Source organism: Schistocerca serialis, chromosome 2, assembly GCF_023864345.2.
Source record: "Schistocerca serialis cubense isolate TAMUIC-IGC-003099 chromosome 2, iqSchSeri2.2, whole genome shotgun sequence".
NCBI classification, from domain to species: domain Eukaryota; kingdom Metazoa; phylum Arthropoda; class Insecta; order Orthoptera; family Acrididae; genus Schistocerca; species Schistocerca serialis.
This window is the reverse complement of record NC_064639.1, coordinates 921,857,921-921,871,051: the sequence shown is the minus strand read 5'-3', so window position 1 is coordinate 921,871,051 and position 13,131 is coordinate 921,857,921.

Here is a 13,131-nt window from a genome sequence, read left to right as displayed (position 1 = left end):
TGGCACCCACCTTACGAACAATTATTTTTATATGATCATTCCACTTCAAATCGTTCTGCACGCATACTCCCAGATATTTTACAGAAGTAACTGCTACCAGTGTTTGTTCCGCTATCATATAATCATACAATAAAGGATCCTTCTTTCTATGTATTCGCAATACATTACATTTGTCTATGTTAAGGGTCAGTTGCCACTCCCTGCACCAAGTGCCTATCCGCTACAGATCTTCCTGCATTTCGCTACAATTTTCTAATGGTGCAACTTCTCTGTATACTACAGCATCATTCGCGAAAAGCCGCATGGAACTTCCGACACTATCTACTAGGTCGTTTATATAGATTGTGAAAAGCAATGGTCCCATAACACTCCCCTGTGGCACGCCAGAGGTTACTTTAACGTCTGTAGACGTCTCCCAATTGATAACAACATGCTGTGTTCTGTTTACTAAAAACTCTTCAATCCAGCCACACAGCTGGTCTGATATTCCGTAGGCTCTTACTTTGTTTATCAGGCGACAGTGCGGAACTGTGTCGAACGCCTTCCGGAAGTCAAGGAAAATAGCATCTACCTGGGAGCCTGTATCTAATATTTTCTGGGTCTCATGAACAAATAAAGCGAGTTGGGTCTCACACGATCGCTGTTTCCGGAATCCATGTTGATTCCTACAGAGTAGATTCTGGGTTTCCAAAAACGACATGATACGTGAGCAAAAAACATGTTCTAAAATTCCACAACAGATCGACGTCAGAGATATAGGTCTATAGTTTTGCGCATCTGCTCGACGACCCTTCTTGAAGACTGGGACTATCTGTGCTCTTTTCCAATCATTTGGAACCTTCCGTTCCTCTAGAGATTTGCGGTACACGGCTGGAATGGGGGCAAGTTCTTTCGCGTACTCTGTGTAGAATCGAATTGGTATCCCGTCAGGTCCAGTGGACTTTCCTCTGTTGAGTGATTCCAGTTGCTTTTCTATTCCTTGGACACTTATTTCAATGTCAGCCATTTTTTCGTTTGTGCGAGATTTAGAGAAGGAACTGCAGTGCGGTCTTCCTCTGTGAAACAGCTTTGGAAAAAGGTGTTTAGTATTTCAGCTTTACGCGTGTCATCCTCTGTTTCAACGCCATCATCATCCCGGAGTGTCTGGATATGCTGTTTCGAGCCACTTACTGATTTAACGTAAGACCAGAACTTCGTAGGATTTTCTGTCAAGTCGGTACATAGAATTTTACTTTCGAATTCACTGAACGCTTCACGCATAGCCCTCCTTACGCTAACTTTGACATCGTTTAGCTTCTGTTTGTCTGAGAGGTTTTGGCTGCATTTAAACTTGGAGTGAAGCTCTCTTTGCTTTCGCAGTAGTTTCCTAACTTTGTTGTTGAACCACGGTGGGTTTTTCCCGTCCCTCACAGTTTTACTCGGCACGTACCTGTCTAAAACGGATTTTACGATTGCCTTGAACTTTTTCCATAAACACTCAACATTGTCAGTGTCGGAACAGAAATTTTCGTTTTTACAGGGGCATCTAGTGTGCGGTACCACTGTTCCACTATTCCGTTGTTTTGTGGGTGGCATGCAGTAGTTCGGTAATAGTGGGCGCCACAGGAGAACACAGCGCAGAAAACAATATCGTCTCGAACTGTCCACACTTTTCGGTGGTAATGGATACAGGGCATAAAGAGAGATGTAGGTGTCGACAAAAGCCCTGGCCATGGACTCTGCTATAATGTCACATAGAGAGACAGCTTCAGTCCAATGTGTGATATGGCAAATGATGGGCAGTATACACTGATCAGCCAGAACATTATGACTACCTACCTAATAGCCAGTATCCACCTTTGGCATCGATAACAGCAGCAACACATGGCATGGGAGCAATGAGACCTTGGTAGGTCACCTAATTCCTGTAAATTCCAGGTAGGGGGGCGATGAGCTCCGATGCAACGTTTAGTCATATCCCAGATGTGTTCGATCAGGTTCAGACCTGGAAAGCTGGGGGACTAGCCCATCAATTGGAACTTGCCACTGTCTTTCTTGAACCATTCCATCACACTCCTGGCCTTGTAACATGGCGAATTATCATGCTGAAAAACGCCACTGTCATTGGGAAATGTGATCGTCATGCAGGGGTTTATGTGGTCCAACAACCAGTGTACGATATTCCTTGGCCATCATGGTGCTTTGCACGCGCTCTACTGGACCCATAGGTGTCCACATGAATGTTCCCCAGAGCATAATGGAGCTGCTGCCAGCTTGTCTCCATCCCACAGTACAGGTGTCAATGAACTGTTCACCTAGAAGATGACGGCTTTGAGCCCTCCCATTGGCATTATGAAGAAGGTATTGGGATTCATCAGATCATGCAACACTCTTCTACGCACTGAAGTCCAGTGCTGATGGTCATGTGCCCATTTTGGTTGTAGTTGCTGATGTCATGGTGTTAACATTGGCACATGCATGAGTCGTTGGCTGTGGAGGCCCATCGTTAGGTACGTTCAGTTAACTGTGTGTTCACACACACTTTTAGTCTGCCCATTGTTAAACCACCTGTCCTGTTTTACGAGTCTGCCCAGCCTACAAAGTCCAACATCTCTAATGAGGGGTGGCCACCCAAGCCCACACCATCTGGACATGGTTTCACCTTGGTTTCGCCATGTGTTGAAGACACTCACCACAGCACTCCTTGAACACCTGACAAGTCATGCTGAGCCTCTGGGCCATCACACTTTGCCCTTGGTCAAACTCAGATAGATCACGTGCCTTCCCCATTCTACATACAGACAGAAAGCTCACTGATACTACACACTCTGTGCGTGTATCTGACTAGAAGTCATCCCTGGGCGGGTTTATATCGATAGTAGGTCGGTGGTCATAATGTTCTGACTGATCAGGGTATATCAGTGACCATCATATTTAGGCATTGGGTCCCATTAGGTCGATGTGGACGTTCCGAAACCGCCCTTTTGGTGTGCTAAATTGCTCCTCTGATATGGCATACATGCTAATGTCCATTCACTGCAGTCTTTCTTGATGTGTGGCCGCACGAAACGATCACGAACTAGTTTTGCCGTTGATCAAATACCAGGGTGTGTTAAGTTCTGCATTTGATGGAAAATAAGTTTCTAAGACTGCTATGGTACTAGGGGACAAACTCGGTTCTGTGAGATGTCACATAATGTCTGCCTAGTTGTGCCTGGAATGAAGTGGTTTTCGACCTTGAGATTCCTTTGAACAGTTCTTGGAATTGCATGTACTGTAGCTGAGCTTCTGCAAACTGGTCGTAGTTAAATTGTGTAAAGACAGCATTGGTGCGTTAGAGATAATTGGCGATCATGTTATCTGCACCTTTAAGGCGATGTACATCCATCAAGAATTGAGAAATGTAATCTAGGTGTCGGAAATGTCTTGGGGACAAATCTTTGAATGGGTTACGAATGGAGTCCACTAGCGCTCTATTAGATGATTAATGATTGGTCTTCAACATTATCTGTAAAGTGGCATATTGCCTCGAATACTGTGAGGAATTTGCGATTTTAAGCCGACTATTTGCGTTGTGAGGGAGTGAATTCCTGAGAAAATAACCTAAGGGGTTGTTACAAGCCTGCCATTTCTTGTTGAAAGACAGCACCGACTGCAAGATCACTCACGTCTGCATTTACTAATAATTGTGCCTGAGGGAGTGGATATGTCAGAGTTGTCGCCTCAGTAGGGCAGTCGTTTAGTTTTGCAAAAACTATGTGCATGACGGTAGTCCACGTGTTCCGGCGTAAAAGTCAACCGCCGGCGTGACAGTCAGGAACGGGAGGGCAGAGAGGGCTGTGAAGATGATGTCAGCGAATAGCCCCCTCTCTACGATGACACCGAGACAGCAGTGGCCTCTATAGGTGAAGAGAACATCAGCGCCGTGCTGCCTGGTTGCGCCCCAGTTGAAGACTATACGAGCTTTACAGCAGCGACTTACGAACTATATTGTTTCACTTGTATTAGGAGTTGTGTGTACTGAAGAGATTTTCTTAATTAGTCTGTCGCCCATTGCTTGTGACACACCATTGTAAATTCTCAAAGTTAAGTATTGTCATTTATGTCACTGTAATACAAGTTCATTAATACGATTTACTTGTATTGTTGTCTAGCGACCTGAGAAAACAGGTTTCCTAGGCATCTCATATTCGACGAGCAGGCAGGACACAACACACTGTAGCTTCCGTTTGCCATTGGTATTTTTCCCTAACCGTCAATGGGGCCTGAAAGGTGGTTGCTTGCAGCAGGTGCCGCTGGCAAAAATTCATCATCCCTATGAAATGGCATAAGTCGTGATAGTCTTGGGAAGGAGATAGTTGATGGATGAGTTCAGTTTGTAATGGTGTTGGGTTGATAACAGCAGCAAAATTAACGTGACCCACAAAAGTAACTTCAGTTTGTCTTAGATGACTTTTTTGGTTCGTGAAAAGGACATTGAGAACTAGTCTGAGTTGAGTTTCAGAGGTCTCATTATCTTGTGAGAAAATGACAGTGTCATTAAAGCATGCTTAGCAAAAGGGCAGCTTGAAGAAGATGGTATCTAACAATCGCTGCCACCTCCTGGTTGCATTTTTGAAGCCATACTGCATAAAGAGATATTAAAACAGGCCAAACAGTGTAATGATTACCATCTTTGTCATCTGCATGCATCGGTATTTGATAATAACCTTGTTTACCGTCCAGCACACTAAAGACAGACACACCTGCAAGATAGTGGATAAAGTCTTGTATGTTAGGTATCGAATAACTGCTGATGATAGTTTGTGCATTAAGGATCCTATAATCCCAGCATAAGCGCAGAGTACCGTCTTTTTTCAGCGATAGCTTGATGTCTGAGTGTCTGACTATTCCAGTTTTTAAAAGTTTGTTGACCACTGACTTCATCATGCAAAGTTTATCAGATGGAAGTTGGCATTATCTGTGCCAAACTGGAGCCCCTGGTATAATAATGATTCAGTGCACTGTACTGTTTATGATCGCACATTGATAGACAGTCACATGTGGAAGGGCCATGGGAGGCTGTAAATGTGGGGTGGGTAGGGGATGAGTAGGTTGCATTACTGATCTCGTTGCCATGCGAAAGTAGTGTAGGCAGTGGCACTTGCTGCTGGTCAGAGACGTGATGTGACTGTGTGAAATTTGTGTAGTGGAGTTGTCATCAATGGGTGGAGTTTGTCGCAGGTCATGAAGATGAAGATGAGCTGTGGCAAACTCGTCACATGTCGTTTGTATCACCTGTCGAAGAGTATTGTTGTCCATTTGGATGTGGAGTGATTATAGGCATTCTTCGCTGTAATGACACTGGTTTCTTGAATTTGTTCAAGTGTGGAGACACAATTTAAGAGATGTTAATAACATTCATTGGTATCAATATAGAGTTGTTTGTTGTTAGAGAGAGAGGTTGTGTCATGTTTGAGGAAGAGTGTGGTTGATGACTCCAGAGACTACATGACCAGTGTCATGTTGGAAATGGCAAGGAAATCTACTCCGAGGATGGGTTTGATAATTTCTGAAATTTGAAAGATTCACTGAAAGGTCATTTCGAAGTCAAGGTTCAACATGTGTGTTTCATAGCCATAGACAGTTGTTCACTGCGCAAAGATGGATGGCCATTGTAATATAGGCTGTAGTGTTGGCAGTCAGGGGCGCCACGCTAATTTCTCAGGCAGGTTCAATCAAATAGAATTATTTTCTGATAAGGTCAAAGATGTAGAGCCTAGAGTACTCTTGATAGGGGGTGGGGGGGCACATGGTGAACCATCAACAATTAAACAAGGTGACTTGTGTGGCTGTCAGAACTGAAAGTGTATACGGCGAGCTGTGCAGGTCTTGTGTGGTCACTGGGCAGACAACAGTTGCAGGTGGTGTAGCCGAATTGTGCATGATACCATCAGTAGTGTGGGGTGGACGCTATCTGAGCACGGTTGCTAGTTGTTCGTTGTATTGTCTTTGCTGGATCAAGATCACTGTTCCAGGTGGAGGCTGTGGCTGGCTGTGTGTGTGGTGGCATTGTCATCAACTAAACTGATGCACTGTGTATGTTGTATAACACTGAAAATTCTGTCCGCAAATTTAAGTTTGTGGTTGGATGGCTCTGACTACTTGGTGGTCATGGCACCTTATCCCTGGGGGTGTGAGTTTGGCCACCCACAATTTATGATCAGACTTTGGTTGCACATCAACTGAAGTTTGTAATTGGCGCCATAGGTGAGGCAGTGCGTTGTCCATTAAATGGTCATTGTACAGGGTGTACCAAAAAGAATCATCCTATTTAAAAAACCATAACTATTATGTTTTTTGAGACAGGCGTGAGCAACATACTGTTGGAAAGAACAAACTCTCGAGTTTTACATAGTTTCTGCTAGGTAGCAGTAGTGTGCACCCACTTCAGTTCTAGTAAAAATGGTGTCGGGACAACAGAAAGCATTTTGTGTTCTATATTTTGCAAAGTGCGAGTCAATAGTAACTGCTCAGTGTGACTTTCTTACTAGATGTGGTGTGCACCCTCATACAGCACAGAGCATTAGATGATGGCATGAACAACGGGTTGTTTGTGTAAAGGCAATTTGCCAGGCCGTCCCTGAGTGTCCAACACAGACATCGAACGCATCTGCCATAATTTCACAAGGAGTGTGCAGAAATCCTTTCACCATACAGCTTGACATGCCCTCGGCGTCCATCTGATGTGTGTTGTGTTGATGTCTACACATGAAACCATACGAAATTCAGCTACTGCAAGCTCTTCATGAAGGTGACAAACAACAACGTGTGGAGTTCTGTAATTTTGTTCTTGGCAAGATGGAGGATGACAGTTTGCTTCCACACTTAGTGTTTAGTGACAAGGCAACATTCCATTTAAATGGAAAGGTGAACCGTCACAATGTGAGAATATGGGGTATGGAACAACCACATGAAGTTACACAGCATGAAAGGGACTCTCCAAAACTGAATGTGTTTTGTGCAGTTTCATGCGAAAAGGTGTATGGTCCACTTTTCTTTGCCGAAACACTGTTACAGGAAGCACATATTTTGATTTGATTTGATTTATTGAGCAACCGTTTTATCATATACAATATGGGATTTGTCATGTGTTACATACAGAAAAAATATGAATAAAAACATATTATGTAAAAAATATCAGTGAACAAATCTGAATTAAATATATAGGCAAAAACAATTATAGCTTACATGATATAAATTTGTAACAATAAAGGACACAAATAAGTTACATATATTCTGTGTATAATGGACAGCAACAAGAAACAATGATTATAACACTCTATATTGACTAATTAATTAATTTTTGTGTGTATATAAAAGAGTCTACCCCATGACACAAGTTTGTATATGAGTGAATTATAAGATAGGTGAAGGCACGCTATCTTTCTGAAGAATTCATGTATTCACTTACACTGTAAAAACTATTACTAATTAACATTATTTGGGGTCACTTTTAAAACTGCTCAGCTTCTGAATCCTTTTAATTTTTAAGGGAAGAGCACTATAGAGCATTTTCGGGTGGTACATTGGACTCTTGTTGTACTGGGCTTTCTTATGCACTTCTCTGTGAAAGTCATTACTCTGTCTTCTTGTATAGTCATGGAACTCACTGTTTAAAGAAGAAAACTGGGGGTGAGACTTCAGAAAGCATATACTTTCATAGATGTAAATGGATGGAAGAGTCATGATTTTATATTCCTTGAAAAATTCCCAACATGGATCTCTAGGTGCAGCTCCTTTTATGATCCTTATCGCTCGTTTTTGAATAATAAAAGTGTGTTTTGCCTGACTTGAATTGCCCCAAAATATGACAGCATATCGCAAAAGACTATGCATAAATGTATAATATGTACACAATACTGTTTGATCACAGCAGCAATTTTTGAGCATTCTAAATACATAGCAACATTTACTTAATTTTTTATTGAGCACGTCTATATGCTTGTCCCACTTTTGATGCTCATCTAACCAAATTCCTAAGAATTTTGTATTTGGCATTTGTAGTATATTCTGTTGGCCTAGCTTCACAGTTATATTGGGCTTCACATTATTTGACACGTCTGTAATTCATCCATAATGTTTTTTTCTCAGTCACAAATAAACTGTTGTCCCTGAACCATTTACTTGCTTCAACTGTTGCTGTTTCAATTTTCCTGTTAAGGTCAGTCTCATTCTGACCTTTATTAAAGAGACTTGTATCATCAGCAAAAAGTACACAATCAGCTTGTGTTAAATAGTTTGGAAAGTCATTTATAAAGATCAAGAACAACAGGGGTCCCAGCACCGAACCTTGGGGCACCCCATAACTAACTTCCTTATAACCAGAAAAGTATGACTTTCCATCATGAACTATTTCTACTTTCTGACATCTGCCAGATAAGTCTAACTTAAACCATGCACGAGCAGTACCACGGACTCCATAGCAACTAAGTTTTTCGAGCAGTAGTTTATTATCAATAACGTCAGAGGCCTTTGATAAATCTAAAAAGACCCCACAATTTACTTCAGTATTATCAATGGAATTTAGGGCAAGTTTTAGAAAGTTGTATATAGCTGTTTCAGTTGATCTATTCTTTCGAAAGCCATTTTGTTCATTGACCAATATTCCACTTTTTTTTAGGAAAGTAGAGAGTCTTCCATACATTACTCTTTCTATAATTTTTGAAAAACAAGATAATATTGATAAAGGCCTGTAGTTTTTTTACATCATAACGATCCCCATTTTTGTATAATTGTTTTATAATTGATTGTTTCAGCTTTCTAGGGAAAGTGCCAGTACTGAAAGATGCATTAATTATATCTACAAGAAGAGGAGTAATATATCTGCTGTGTTTAATGATTTTGTCTGGAATGTCATCAGTGCCACAGGATAATTTATTTTTTAGTTTTCTGATAGCATTCTCTACCTCATGTACTGTTACAGGAGACAAAAACATAGTTTTGGGATTCAATGTGATGTTATGACTGATGTCTGTACTACTTTGGGTTCGTATGAGGTTTTGAACTACTCTTGTATAATCATAGTTGAATATATTGGCAATGTGTAATGGATCATTTATAGTTTTGTCCTCAGTTTTAATAACAATGTTGTTGTTTCTTACTTTGCTTCTTCCTAAGTTACTATCGATCACTTTCCAAACTGATTTCATTCATTTCATTATTTCTACTGATATATGAATCATTATTTAACTTTTTTGCTGCAGTAATTACTTTCTTGTATAATTTCCTATAACACTTAACACGTTGTTTCAAAGCAGGATTTTGCCTTGCTGATTTACTTAACATTCTGAGTTGCTCTCCAGATTTTCTTATGTCCTGTGTTATGCATGTGTTAATTTTGCCTTTTACTTTCATTTTCTTAAGGGGAAAAGCAATTTCAAAGTTATTTTTGTAATCAGCTAGAAATGACTCAAACTTCATGTCTATTCTATCATGTTTATCTAGATCCCAACTTGTATTTTTTAACAAGGAATTAAAAATCCTAATGTTGTCCTCATTAATACATCTCCTGTGGATGTGTTTCTCACTTAACCTAGAGTTTTTACAGAGTACATTATTTATACTAAGTTTTAGTCCTTTATGATCCGAGAATCCAGTGTCAATCACTTCTACAACATTGTCTAGTTTATGTAAGTCAAGAAATATTTGGTCTATTATTGTTTCAGAGTTCTTTCCATGTCTAGTGTATTCAAAGATAGTTGGTGCTAAATTATGCGAACAAAAGACATTGGTCAGTTTTGTAACATTTAAACAGTTGATTTTAAAGTTGACATTGAAATTTCCAAGTACAATAATGCTTTCTGTAAAATGTCTTAACTTACTAAAAAGACTTTCAACACTGTCCAAAAATTCCATAAAGTTGCCTGATGAGGAACAGTATACACACATAATAATTATTTTAAGGTCTGTAAGTTTGCAAACGCAATATTCAAATACTTTTTCAATGTTTTTTTGTCTTACTGAACTTGATTTCTTTACATTCAATTCCTTGTCTGACATAAATGCATGTTCCTCCCCCCTTTAAACGTTTCTTTACAGAAGCTACTAACCATTTCAAATCCTGTTATTCTGGCAGTAAAAGCTTAATTTTCTTTTAGCCAATGTTCACATACACATAAAACTGAAACATCCTTTAGTTCATCAAGCAATAGTACTTCTAATTCTGGAATCTTACTAATTATACCCTGTACGTTTTGATACAAAACTACTAATTTTTTACGATTAGCATCTGTTGCAGTGCTCACCGCATTGCTCATTGCTGCCTGCCTCCAATAAAAAATCTTTGAGATGGCTTGGTGGTGACACTCTTCTTTTGCTTAAGGGAAGGGTGGTTTTAATTGCTTCTGCTGGTTTAGTTGGTACTGTTGTTGAACCTGTCAGTGATGTACGTTGATCTGCTTCTACTGAAGACGGTGATTGTAGTACTGGAGAAGATGCTATAGACTGGGCTACTGGAGGCAGAAGAATAATGGGCTCACTTTCCTTAGTAGGTACTGTCGTTGAAGCTGCCAGCAGTGTAGGCTGATCGGCTTCTGTTGAAGATGGTGATTGTTGTCCTACACATGATGCTGTAGACTGGGTTACTGGAGGTGGAAGAATAATGGGCTCACTTTTCTTGCATCTGCCTAGTAAACAAAGGAAGTCTCAGATTTTTTGTCCAAATAGAATCTTTCCCCTGTTGTTTAAATGCAGGCCATGTAGGGTATAATGTTCTCTCTCCAGTAAATCTACACTCATGAAATGTGAGTTCTGGAATGCTTTGCATATCTTCTTTAACTGTCTGTTAGCCTTAATGATTTCTTTATTTACAATAGAAGTAGTCATAAGATCGTGTCTATGGGGAATACCAACGACAATTACAGGTGTTCTAGCAAAGCTCAAAATTTCTTTCAAATTGTTAGTGGATTTGTAAAGTTCATTCCTGTAGACATCATTAGCTCCACCTCTTATAATTGTACACTGAGTTGTGCTGGAGCGATTTCCGACTTTTATGTTTGTGTGATTTCAGACATGGGTGACCTCGGGTTTACAATGGTGGATGCATTTACACGATAATTATCACGTAAGATTTCAGCAAGACCACGTCAGTGGCTGTCAGAATTTATACACACATTTGATTCAGAAATCTGCGAATGTAACACTGTATTAATTTGCGCATGTTCCTTTGTGTGGTTTACAGTACCGGTAGGCCTACATGTGAAGCATGTATTCACACTGTTTACGATGCACTGGATTAGGTGTAACATATTCACTACTGTTATCGTTGTTAATACTATCCAAGTTGCTAAGAAGGCGTCTCATCATTTTTTTAAGTAGATTTGTATACTGTTTGTACATTTCCACATCACACTGTAGAGAACATAATACACTTTCGTCTAGTCCATCGGCAATCATTTTGGGTGCAGTCTGTCGGCTGTAATACGTTGTTACCCCGCACTCACAACTTGGATAATTAAAGTTAGTAACACCAAAACATTCTGTGTGGAACCATTTTTGCAATGTAGAGCAACTTTTCATTCCTTTACGTACTATTTCACTACATAATACACACTTTATAGACACTACGCAAATTAATTTTCATGGAGCGATTCATTAGTCCTACTATACCAGACGCCATCTTTGTAAATTCGCTTGAGAACTTTCTTTCCCACAGTTGGAGAATGATTCGAACGACTTCATTACCAGCAGGATGGGGCACTGCCACACTGGCATCTGGCAGTTCGGGAATTTTTAACTCAAAGGATTACTTAACAATGGATTGGTCACACTGGATCAGGTGATTCAGCATTCCATTACTGGCCTCCAAGGTCACCGGACATTACTGTATGTGATTATTTCTTGTGGGGGTTTATAAAAGACTCAGTTTATCTGCCTCCATTACCAGCAACAATGAATGAACTGAGACATCGCTTAACAGCAACTGTGGAAGCTTAACTCAAGACATGCTTGCTGCAGTATTTGGACAATTTGAATACCACATTGACATATGCTGTGTATCTCAAGGAGGAGATATCGAACACCCATAAAAAGGTATGAAAAAAACTTTTTGAGTTTCCCATTTATCAAAAAATAAAATTCATTGTATATGTTTATTTGTTTCAGAACTATAGACTTTCCAAACCAGATGATTCTTTTCTATACACCCTGTATATTAGAAGTTGTAATTGTACGTCTGGAAGAGATGTTGCAGTAGTGTTGATCTTGCTATCAAATATTAATTTAGTGGGGCCAAGATGATGTCACTAATCATATCTATATGTTCCCCCAGGTTGTGGGTGAATGTGACAAATTTAGACTCAGAAACTATGCTGTCCACTTTGGTGAAGCATATGAAGGGCAGATCTGAGTGAAATGGCGGAAGATTTGGTTAAAAGCCAATTCGTGAAGGGTTGAAATTAGTGGTTGATTGCATATGTTGCCACTGTAGCAAGTGCAGTGTTAAGCATGATGATCGCATGTACGAGAGGTCACATGGTAAATGTTCGGTATGTACCACATGCAAAAGGGTGGTAATGTCAAAGTCACACAATAAGTCAATGGTAGGATACATTGTTTGGAACTAATATTGTCGGTTGATTCATTTTTTACTAGAGCTCTTCGTTGGAAGGTTAATTGTGGAGCACTGTATGATGCATCTGCGATGCTCAGTGGCTGCACATTGGCTGAGTTGTTGTGCAATATCCAGTTGAGGACATATTTGCCGCAATTCACATTCACCGAGAATCACCAGTAAAGTCCTATATGGTATAGGGTACAGTATAATACAGAAATGACACACTATAATGGCATTTCATTTTCATTATACCTACACAGTAGCAAGAAGCATAGACCTTACCGTCTCCCCGTGCAATGGGACAAAGACTGTACACTGTAGAAATCTGTCAGTGGCTTTGCTTTACATATAGTTCCCACATTTTATTGAAACCTGGGACGTAATTTTATCTCTCCTGCAGTTTTATATTCAGGTAATTAACATAAAATACTTTTTTCCCTTTTTGTGATAATATGCTGAGGCTGACATTTATTTTGCAGCCATTCCATATACATGCCAAGGTCTCCAACATTTCCAAATTAATAAAGAAAGCAATGCCATAGTGAATCCTCCATTGA